Below are 12,429 nucleotides of genomic sequence, written 5' to 3' on the forward strand. Positions count from 1 at the left end.
AATAATAATAATAATAATAATAATAATAATAATAATAATAATAATAATAATAATAATAATAATAATAATAATAAGAAGAAGAAGAAGTTTTGGGTTAAGTTTGTGTCCTAATTGCATCAATTTAATTTAGTAGAATAAGTCTCTCCTTACTATTAGTACTACAACAATATTTTTAAACTATAGAACTAGCCTAGAATAAACCATAGGATTCATGTACCTATATAGCTAGATAGTCTTTGCATTTCACAAAGACCAAGGATTAACTTATTTTGTGTACTGAACCTCATAGATGGGCATGAGATGTTAGGTCTAACCCTTGGTTCTAGATGTATATTAGTGTATCAATATGAGCCAAGGGGTATAAACTTAAATTGATTACTATAGTGACTAACTCCCAAACTTGATTATCAATTAATGTCATTTGAGTCATGTAAAAGGAGTTCGACATTTGTTTAAGAACACCTTGTAGATGAATTTTTAATTTACTAAAGTATTTTGAAAAAGCTTACTCGGTCAACTGAACAACATGGTTTAAGTAACCAATAACTCTTAAAATAATCTAATTCATCACAAACGGTTAAGGATAAAAATTTGTGTTATTGGTTGATCGATAAGTTATCATCAGTCAACCTAATGAGTGTACGAGTCAAATGTTAACGGTCAATTTGATTGTCAGTCAAACAGATGTTAACCTAATGGTAAACCAATCTTGGTTGATGTGTCGACTAATAAAATCTCAAAATATAGAAAAGTTGATCATTTGACTTGATGTGTCATATATCAATCACCCGATAATCCCAATTGGATGAACAATCCCCTCGGTACACAAAAAAGGGGATTGGTTGATTGTAACCCTTCGACTAACGACCTTCAGAATGGCTAAAGCCTGATAAATTGACTAATCATTTAAGGGATTGGTCGATCAAATGACTATCGATCAACCAATAAATTGCTATATAACAAAACTAGTGATAAGGTCGACCTCACTGCCAACAGTTGTCTTACCTCTTTTCCAATCTTCTACTGAAGCCCCAACCATCGAAATCTTCTAAGATACCTCAGTAATGACTCTAAAACCACCTTTTCATTTTCCTTTTTAAATTTTACTTATTTCATTAATGTTTTGGTTTAGCTAAAAATGTTGTATAAACCAAGAACATGCTGTTGGTGCAACCTTAGGTCAAGGTTGACCTGGTTGACCAGACTCGAGTTGACTTCACTCGAGTTGTGTTTTGATGTTTGACGAGTTATGTTTGACAATGTTTGACGTGAACAGAAAAGTTGTATCTTGATGTTTTACAAGGATACAAGCTTGGGAGATTGTGGGAGCAACCCGTGGTCAAGGTTGACCCGAGGTGAGTTGACCTGACTCGGAAAAGTCCAAGCAGGGAGCTTGGCATGGGAAAAGTCCAAGCAGGGAGTTTGGCATGGTGAAAAGTCCAAGCAGGGAGTTTGGCATGGTGAAAAGTCCAAGCAAGGAGGTTGGCACGGGAAAAGTCCAAGTATGGAGACTTGGCACGGAGAAGTCCAAGTATGGAAGCTTGGCACATGGGAAGTCGGAGAGGGCTCGGTAGCTCGTTCTCCGGACTGTGGTCAGAGAGGGCTCGGGAGCTCGTTCTCTGGACCGGATGGAAGTCAGAGAGGGCTCGGTAGCTCGTTCTCCGGACTGTGGTCAGAGAGGGCTCGGGAGCTCGTTCTCTGGACCGGATGGAAGTCGGAGAGGGCTCGGTAGCTCGTTCCCCGAACTGTGGTCAGAGAGGGCTCGGTAGCTCGTTCTCTGGACCGGATGTGGAAAGTCCTGGTGAGTGAAGCCAGGCAGTGGGAAAGTCCTGGTGAGTAAAGCCAGGCAGTGGGAAAGTCTTGGTGAGTGAAGTCAGGCAGTTGTGAAAACCCTAGTGAGTGAAGCTAGGTGAAAGTCCTGGTGAGTGAAGCCAGGTAGTGGGAAAGTCCTGGTGAGTGAAGCCAGGCAGTTAGAATGTCTTGGTGAGTGAAGCCGGGCAGATTGGAAATCCTGGTGAGTGAAATTAGGTGAAAGTCCTGGTGAGTGAAGTCGGGCAAGGGAAAATCCAGATGGATCAAGGGTGATCGGACATCTGGTGTTGAGAAGGTCAGGTAGGTCAAGGGAGTGACCGGATACTTGACACGAAGAAAAAAGTCCAAGTGGGTCAAAGGGATTGACCGGACACTTGGTGGGGAGTCTTAGCAGGTCAAGGGAGTGACCGGATGCTAAGCATGATGTACCAACAGGTCAAGGTTGACCGGATGTTGGTTTGGAAGGCTTGGGACTTGGTTTGGGCAAAAACCAAGCTCTGGATCGATCAGTGGATCGATCCAGTGATACACTGGGTATCTGGATCGGTCTGGTGACCGATCAGTAACCAAACAGTAGCCTACTGAGTGTTATCTGATCGGTCTGCAGACCAATCAGGAAACAACGATCAGAAGGGGAGAAAAGGAAGGGACATGCATGCTGATCGGTCCCCAGGACCGATCAGGATATGTCCTGATCGGTCCAGGTATATCCGTTGAGAGACAACGGCTATCTCCGTCTTCTTCGCTGTCTTCTTTGCAGTGCAGGTTATAAAAGGAGATCGAGGGCTGCTACAGATCTTCTTCTTCTTCTCTGAAGCTTCTGCTTCTTCTTGATCTTCTTCTTGCTTCTGCAAGTTATTGCTTCTGCTGTTCTAGAGCTTTGTTAAGCTCGCTTCCGAAGCTTCGCGTGAGCTTCCTCGACTTCTTCGTGAAGTTGGTGCTTCATCTACAGATTTCAGTCGACGACGAGAAGGCAAGCAAGAGTTGTTACATTCATCTTTATATTTGTATCTTGCTGTGCTTCTTGTACTTGTACTCTGATCTTGCTGTTGCAAGAGTTTGTGGTGAGGTTTCTCCACCTAAAAGGAGTTCTTATTAGCCGGTTTTCCGGGGACTCATCCACCGACGGATTGATAGGCTTCGTCCACCTTACGGACACGCCGAGGAGTAGAAGTTTCATCTCTGAACCTCGTTACATCGTCGAGTTCGAGTTTGAGGTTTGATCTTTCCTTTTTGCGTTTCTATTTAGTTATTTCCGCTGCGCTAACCCTAATCGTAGGAAGAAACGCGAAGAATTTGGGGCGGCTATTCACACCCCCCCTCTCTAGCCGCGACCATCGATCCTAACACATGCATGCCCCTCTAACCCCACATGGACCCTAGGTTTCTCACCGAGGAACCTAGGTTAGCTTTTCCAACTAGGTTTGTCACTTCTTGAGGGTATACTTCTCCATCAAATCAGATGGTACACCTAGTGTCTGTTAGTATTAGCCTAGTACCAATTATGAGATGATTGTAATGAGATCCTTTTGTATTATATTTTATTATTAATAAAGGTAAAGTTGGTTATTATATTTACTTTAATTCAGTATCGAATGAATAAGTATAATAATGTCCTATAGTAAGAGACTCTAATCTACAACATATCAATTGGTTGAATTGATAGTGAGATATTGTAGATATACATAGAACACTACACTTAACTATTTCTAGTCAAACATTAATATGCAAGGACAATATTAATGCATTGAGACTAGCATATAAGTCAACGGATGACTTAATCTCAAATGTCATGGATATGAGATATTAGGTTGACACATGAGTATATATTAGAGAATATATACTGAACGACCCGCCATGAGAATGTTTCATGGATCATTATATAAGTGTCATAAACATTCTCATGTGACTATTAGTATGAATAGTCCAGACCTGAAGTCACTATGGTTCCCTACATAAGGAGTTGTATACTTTAGTATTGACAAACGTCATCCATAACAAGGTGGAGCATAGAGTTGATCACTGGGTATGTAATAAGTTATGCGGAGGGATGTGAGTGATGTAGATGGTGTTGGTGCAACCTTAGGTCAAGGTTGACCTGGTTGACCTGACTCGAGTTGACCTGACTCGAGTTGTATTTTGATGTTTGACTTAGGAAGATTGTTGGTGCAACCTTAGGTCAAGGTTGACCTAGTTGAATTGTATTTTGATGTTTGACACTCGTGGAAGAGTTGTATTCCTGATATGGGACAAATGTTTGGGAGATTATTGGTGCAACGTAGGTCAAGGTTGACCTGGTTGACCTGATTCGGGAAAGAGTCCAAGTATAGAGACTTAGCAACGAAAAAAGTCCAAGCAGGGAACTTGGCACTGGAAAAGTCCAAGCAGGGAGCTTGGCACGCGAAAAGTCCAAGTGTGGAGACTTGGCACGGGAAAAGTCCAAGTATGGAGACTTAGCACTGGAAAAGTCCAAGTATGGAGACTTGGCACTGGAAAAGTCCAAGTATGGAGACTTGGCACGGAGAAGTCCTAACTGGGATGTTAGGCAATGTGGAAAGTCCTGGTGAGTGAAGCCAGGCAGTGGGAAAGTCCTAACTGGGATGTTAGGCAGTGTGGAAAGTCCTGATGAGTGAAGCCAGGCAGTGGGAAAGTCCTAACTGGGATGTTAGGCAGTTGGAAAGTCCTGGTGAGTGAAGCCAGGCAGTGGGAAAGTCCTAACTGGGATGTTAGGCAGTTGGAAAGTCCTGGTGAGTGAAGCTAGGCGGAGAAAGTCCTAATCGGGATGTTAGGCGGTGGAAATCTGGTGAGTGAAGCGGTGAAAGTCCGGGTGAGTGAAGCCAGAAGGAAAATCCAGATGAGGGATGATCGGACATCCTGTTGAGAAAGTCCAAGTAGGTCAAAGGGATTGACCGGACACTTGGCGGGAATTCTTAGCAGTCGAGGAGTGACCAGATGCTAGGAATGAAGTACCAACAGTCGAGGTTGACCGAATGTTGGTTTGGAAGGCTTGGGACTTGGTTCGGGCAAAACCAAGTCACTAGTTATCTGATCGGTTCGGTGACCGATCAAGAATCGATCGTGCTATTGATCGGTGATCGATCGGACCGATCGGCGTGATCGATGGCCGAAAGACGCCTGATCGGCGTGGACCGATCAGAGCTTCGACGGTCGTGGCGACCGATCGAGACGATGTCGCGGAAGGAAGAGCTTCAAAGCCAAGAGTTGGGATCGGTCGTGGACCGATCCGGTATCTTTGATCGGTCCCACGCATCGACGTAGTACGCATGTAATTTTACGTACCGGCTCGATCCGGGACCGATCGGGCCTGATCGGTCCACGCATCGATCAGAGTTCTAGCTGCAACGCAACGGCTAGTTTCTTCACTGTCTTCTTCGCAGGTATAAAGGAGACGAGGGCATCTTCGTGTTGTTGCTTCTTCCTCTTCTCTTCTGCTACTGTGCTGTTCTGGTGCTTGAGCTTTATTGAGCTCTTCTTCGAAGCTTCGCGTGAGCTTCTTCCTTCGGCTGGGACTCCGTGTTGCTTCTTCAACAGTCGACAAGAAGGCAAGGGTTGTTTACATTTGCTGTGTATTTACTTCTCGCTTCTCTTGTATTTGTACTCCTTATCTTGCTGTTGCAAGAAGTAGTTGTGGCGAGGTTTCTCCACCCATAAGGAGCTCATATTTAGCCGGTTCTCCGGGGACTCATCCACCGACGGATTGGTAGGCTTCGTCCACCTTACGGACACGCCGAGGAGTAGGAGTTCATCTCTGAACCTCGTTACATCGGTTTGTTTTTCTTCTCCTCAGTTTCTTCCTTGTATTTCCGCTGCGACTAACCCTAACTGTAGGAAGAACGCGAGAATTTGGGGCGGCTATTCACACCCCCCCTCTCTAGCCGAGTACGAACGATCCCAACAAGTGGTATCAGAGCGAGACCGCTCTTCGACGGATCAACACCCGGGGGAGCACGGGCTAGAGATGGATCTCTATGGAGAAGATGTCACGATTCAACCCTTCTACGAATCTCACGACAACTTCACATATTGGAAGGTAAGGATGATGTATTTTCTTAGGACTAATATGTTAAATTGGTTTTGTGTACAAGAAGGGTTTTCCCCTCCGATGGATGAGGAAGGAAAACCTATCAAGAAGAAGGAGTGGACGAAAGAGCAAATCCGACAATCCGAAATCAATGACGAGGTAACAAAAATTATTGAATTTGCTTTACCTAATAATGTTTTGTGCAAGATAGATAGGTATAACAACGCCAAGGAATTGTGGAACAATTTGGAAAAATTCCATGAAGAGGAGCCTAGTGAGCCAAGTAGCTCACATCATGGAGGAAGCGAATTGGGAGTTGAGGGCTACTCAACATCCAAGGAAGAAGAGGAGGAGAGCTCTTGTTCAAGATCGGAGCAAGAAGAGGCATCTACCTCCGGAAGGGATGAAGAAGAAAGCTCATCTACATCCACAACCCTAGGTAACTCAAACACTGTGATTTCAAGCAAATTACACATAATGTGTTTTGAGTGTAGGAAGTTTGGGCACTACAAGAGTAAGTGTCCAAAGAGGGTTAGAAAGACTCCACCGCACCGAAGGTCAAGGAAGCCGGAGTCCCGACATGCAAGAGCAAGAAGCACGTGGTGTGCTTCCAATGCAAGCAACGGGGACACTATAGGAGTCAATGTCCAAGGGGGAGGCAACCTCACAAGGACAAGAGGCCAAACACGTGTAAAGGGGGAGCTAAGGCAAACCCTAAGGTAACATTTAAAGCTCATTCTTGCAATTCTAGTAGGATGCATGCTAGTAGTCTTATTGCCATTGTCAATAATGATAAGCATGTTAACACTAGAAATCGATACATGTGCTTAGGAGCCAAGCATGTTGGCCTAGATAAGAACAATTCTAGAAATGCTAACCCTAGAATTAACTCATCTAAGGCTAAGGAAAATCTAGGTAGAAACCTCAAGACAACTAGACATATGCCTAGGAACACCTCAAGAAAGAATGATAAGTTAAAACTTGTGGTTTTAGAGAAAGAAAATCAAGTCTTGAGGTCAAGACTTAACACTCTAGAAAAGGCCCTAAAGAATTTAGAGAAGTCAACTCTAGGGTCTAAGGGTCAAATTTCAAAGCCCAAGGACAAGAAAGGTTTGGGTCACAAACCTAAGTCCCAAATGGTCAAGCCCACCTATCATAATGTTCCATTCGATTATGGAACAAAAACTAGGGCTAGGGAGACCACCACCAAGGTCACAAGGGGAGTCACCCCTAGAGTTGATCTTGATGAGTCCCAAATGATCAAGGCTTTAAAGCCTAGGAGGGTCATTAGGAGGGTTGCTAGGGAAGTTATCCCTAGTGAATATTTAGTGAACCCAATGAGCTCTAATAGGTATTGGGTTCCTAGGAGCATCTTCTCTACCCCATAGATGGGTTAGAGAGTGTCAACTCCGATTAGAAGGGTAGTTAACCCAACTTTGAGGAAATTGACACTCAAGGAGCATTTTCAAGGTTTTGATGAAACATGCCAAGTTTTGAGGATAAATTTGATCTTTAAGTGGCATGAATTAATCTAGAGTTCAAGAAGTGTCAAAATTAGGTTTTTGGCATTTTGGGGCAATCTAGGATTAAATTTGAAGTTAGCCAAGTGGTTAAGGATACTTAGATAGGTAATCTAGGTATATTTATTTATGCTAAATCTTGCCATGATTGCTTGCCCTCACATGTCATGACATCATGTTTAGTTTTATTATCATTTGAAATGTCATGATAATGCTTAGGCTAGTTTTTATGTCATGTTTATTTAAGTTTCAAACTTTATGCCATGACATCATGACATTGTCACATGTTTTCATTTATGATACCATTTTATGCCATGTCATCATCTCTTGCATTAATAATCAATTGAATTGATTTAAGGATGAAAAACACATTTTGATATTGAGATCAAATTTGTGTTTAGAAAATGCATGAGACCTTAGTCTAAGATACCTAAACCCATATCTCACATTAAAATTGCCATGGATGTGTTTGATACACTTTAGATGTGTGTGAGATATTAGGATCATGAATTAGGATCAAGGTGCATAGTTCTTGTACCTAGATGAGCCTAATTCAAGAAATAGAGGATCATAGGGAAAGCTTGTGTACAAGTCATGTACATTTAGCCCTAAGATTATGGTCCTAAATTAAAAGGTTTAAAATCATTTTGAAATTGATTTGGAAAACCTTGATGAAGCCATCTTAGTGATTGTATTCATCATTGAACATTGTGATACAAAGTTGAGTTAAACTTGAACTATTTCAAAGTTTTTGAACTTTGTATCAAGATTGAAAAATGGAAGTTATTTTCATAGAAAACTATTTTTCCATGATAGTATATATTATGAGGAATGTATCCTCAAAATTTCACAATTTTTCGAATTTTCTGGAATTTTCTAGGAGTTTCTGAATTTCGGGAAGGAAATTTCAGAAATCTCCTGTCAGAGTCTGGATCGGTCTAGGGACCGATCCAGGGAAGTCCTGATCGGTCTGCGGACCGATCCAGTGAAGCATGGATCGGTCTGCAGACCGATCCAGAGAGCTTGGTGCGATCTGGTGAAGGCCTGATCGGTCTGGTGACCGATCAGTGACGATCCAGTGCGATCAATGAAGCATGGATCGGTCTGGGGACCGATCCAGGGGGTTTTTGATCGGTCTTAGGACCGATCAGTGCGTGTCAGTTTTTGATTTTCAGCAGGTGTATGAAATTTTAGCTTTTGGGAGTTGAGTTTCGAGTTTCTAAAGGTTTGAAACTCTCCAAGACATTGTTGGTGCAATGGTCAAGGGGGAGTTGACCTTTAGGGGGAGTTTTTACCTAATTGTCAAGGGGAGTTGACTCTTAGGGGGAGTTTTTACTCCTTGAGACTTTTGAGGATTAGTGACATAGGATTGTCACTAAGTTGATTGTTGAGTTTAGTATCAAGGGGGAAATTAAGAGTTTCAATGAAAGGTATGGGACTTTCATTAGGAGGAAACTCTTGACCTTGATTCTCTTTTTTTTTATGTGTGTCAAAAAGGGGGAGAGTGTTGGAGAATGGGAGAATGTTCTAGATAATGTTCAAGGAAGAACATTGAAGAACATTGGGAAACCTAAGTTAGGTTATCGGATTAACCTAACTTGATTATGGTTTTGTCAAACATCAAAAAGGGGAAGATTGTTGGTGCAACCTTAGGTCAAGGTTGACCTGGTTGACCTGACTCGATTTGACCTGACTCGAGTTGTATTTTGATGTTTGACTTAGGAAGATTGTTGGTGCAACCTTAGGTCAAGGTTGACCTAGTTGAATTGTATTTTGATGTTTGACACTCGTGGAAGAGTTGTATTCTTGATATGGGACAAATGTTTGGGAGATTATTGGTGCAACGTAGGTCAAGGTTGACCTGGTTGACCTGATTCGGGAAAGAGTCCAAGTATAGAGACTTAGCAACGGAAAAAGTCCAAGCAGGGAACTTGGCACTGGAAAAGTCCAAGCAGGGAGCTTGGCACGCGAAAAGTCCAAGTGTGGAGACTTGGCACGGGAAAAGTCCAAGTATGGAGACTTGGCACTGGAAAAGTCCAAGTATGGAGACTTGGCACTGGAAAAGTCCAAGTATGGAGACTTGGCACGGAGAAGTCCTAACTGGGATGTTAGGCAGTGTGGAAAGTCCTGGTGAGTGAAGCCAGGCAGTGGGAAAGTCCTAACTGGGATGTTAGGCAGTGTGGAAAGTCCTGGTGAGTGAAGCCAGGCAGTGGGAAAGTCCTAACTGGGATGTTAGGCAGTTGGAAAGTCCTGGTGAGTGAAGCCAGGCAGTGGGAAAGTCCTAACTGGGATGTTAGGCAGTTGGAAAGTCCTGGTGAGTGAAGCCAGGCAGTGAGAAAGTCCTAACTGGGATGTTAGGCAGTGTGGAAATCCTGGTGAGTGAAGCCAGGTGAAAGTCCGGGTGAGTGAAGCCAGGCAAAGGAAAATCCAGATGGATCAGGGATGATCGGACATCTGGTGTTGAGGAAAGTCCAAGTAGGTCAAAGGGATTGACCGGACACTTGGCGGGGAATTCTAGCAGGTCGAGGGAGTGACCAGATGCTAGGAATGAAGTACCAACAGGTCGAGGTTGACCGAATGTTGGTTTGGAAGGCTTGGGACTTGGTTCGGGCAAAAACCAAGTCACTAGTTATCTGATCGGTCTGGTGACCGATCAGTGTGCTACTGATCGGTATCTGATCGGTCTGCAGACCGATCAGAAGGTGATCAGTAGCCGCGAGAAAGACGCCTGATCGGTCTGTGGACCGATCAGGAGCTTCCCTGATCGGTCGTGGCGACCGATCAGGAGACGATGTCGCGGAAGGAAGAGCTTCAAAGCCAGTTGGGATCGGCGTGGACCGATCCAGGCTTTGATCGGTCCACGACGATCGAGTATGCATGTAATTTTACGTGCACTCGACCGATCCAGCTGTGGCCTGATCGGTCCACAGACCGATCAGGGTTCTAGCCGTTGCAACGCAACGGCTAGTTTCTTCGCTGTTTCTTCTTCGCATGTATAAAGGAGACGAGGGCATCTTCTGTGCTGTTGCTTCTTCCTCTTCTCTTCTGCTACAGAGCTGCTGTTTTGGTGCTTGAGCTTTGTTGAGCTCTTCTTCGCAAGCTTCGCGTGAGCTTCTTCCTTCGGCTGGGACTCTGACTGAGCTGCTGCTGTGGTTGGCGTCTGAGAAGCTGTTGCTTCTTCAACAGTCGACAAGAAGGCAAGGGTTGTTTACATTTGCTGTGTATTTACTTCTCGCTTCTCTTGTATTTGTACTCCTTATCTTGCTGTTGCAAGAAGTAGTTGTGGCGAGGTTTCTCCACCCATAAGGAGCTCATATTTAGCCGGTTCTCCGGGGACTCATCCACCGACGGATTGGTAGGCTTCGTCCACCTTACGGACACGCCGAGGAGTAGGAGTTCATCTCCGAACCTCGTTACATCGGTTTGTTTTTCTTCTCCTCAGTTTCTTCCTTGTATTTCCGCTGCGACTAACCCTAACTGTAGGAAGAACACGAGAATTTGGGGCGGCTATTCACACCCCCCCCCCTCTCTAGCCGAGTACGAACGATCCCAACAGATAGATCTATCCCTTCCATATGATTGAAGTGATATCTATAGGCCCCTTGATTAGTAGGACACAAGAATGTATGACCATGCTTAAATGAGTCAATATGTGATATTGAACTTATTTAATTGAGTGTGTCTACTTAGAGATCAAGAAACATAAAGATTGATAAGAGGACGACACGGTCTATGCCTCATTGATCAATCTAGATATTGAGGATAGAAGGATTGAGTCATACAAGATAATAGCCACGGAAGGTTAAGTCGGATCTCGACATTCTCGTCACTTGGGTAGCAATGATATCTTGCTAGATGTCACTCATTGCTTGTGTATTTAAATGTTGATTTGGATACATTGTCAACGTTACGAGAACCTATTGGGTCACACACAAAGAACAAGTCAATGGAGATGGATTCATATGATGAATTATTGGATTAAGTCTAATTCAAATTGGACTCTTTAAGTTAGATTCAATTAAATCCAACTATTGGATTGAGTCCAATTCAAATTAGACTCATTGAGTCAATTGGATTGATGATTAATGAGTTGGACTTATTATATGATTTCATGAATTAATTGATGATTAATAAGTTGGACTCATTATATAATTTCATGAATTTGAATTCATGAAGAAAGAGGAGTGAATAATTTGAATTGCTCATGCATTGCATGCATTGGATGCATTCGATGAAGAGTGAACAATTTGAATTGCTCATGCATTGCATGCATTACATGCATTGGATTCATTGGATGAAGAGTGAACCATTTGAATTGCTCATGCATAGGATGCATTGGATTCATTGGATGAAGACAAATATTAATGTCAATTAAGGCAATTGACATTAAGGCATGAGGTAATTTCATGAATCTATAAAAAGAGATTTTTAGATTCATTTTCATGATGAGTTTTTGGTGTTCTTGCTCTTCTTCCTCCTCTCTTCCACTTGGCCGAAACTTCCAAGAAGAGTTGCTAGCACAACCTTTGGTTGTTTCATTCTCCACTTTGTGAGTTTGTGAGACAAACGAGATTTGTTCGTGTGGATACCATAGAGGCACGACCACTTGATCACGCTAAGATCCGCATCTAAAGAAACGTTGCTGTCGGGGTTGTGAAGGGCATGTAACAAAGGTATAACTTCCTCATGTAGAAAATTAGTACTTAGTATATTGTTTCCTTTCGCATGGATCTTCTGGAAAGGAACTAGATGTTTTCCGCTGCGCTTTTGCATGTTTAGTGTCCTAGTTCCTTATAGTGGTATCAGAGTCACTTGCGAAGGTATATACTAAGTTGTAGTAGAATTTCATATGTGATATAGAAATTGCATGACATGTTTATTATGATTTACATGATTATGAGCAAACTTCGGCCAAGAGGTTTTTAGTGAGACCATCATGAAGTTATGACTCATAATTAGTTGTTTAAATCATAGTAAATTTTTATCATAATAGATTGAGAATGTTATATGACATGGTGCATGGTTATGGCCTTTAAACCCCGATGTGATTGGATG

Source organism: Zingiber officinale, chromosome 11A (assembly GCF_018446385.1).
Source record: "Zingiber officinale cultivar Zhangliang chromosome 11A, Zo_v1.1, whole genome shotgun sequence".
Taxonomy (NCBI): domain Eukaryota; kingdom Viridiplantae; phylum Streptophyta; class Magnoliopsida; order Zingiberales; family Zingiberaceae; genus Zingiber; species Zingiber officinale.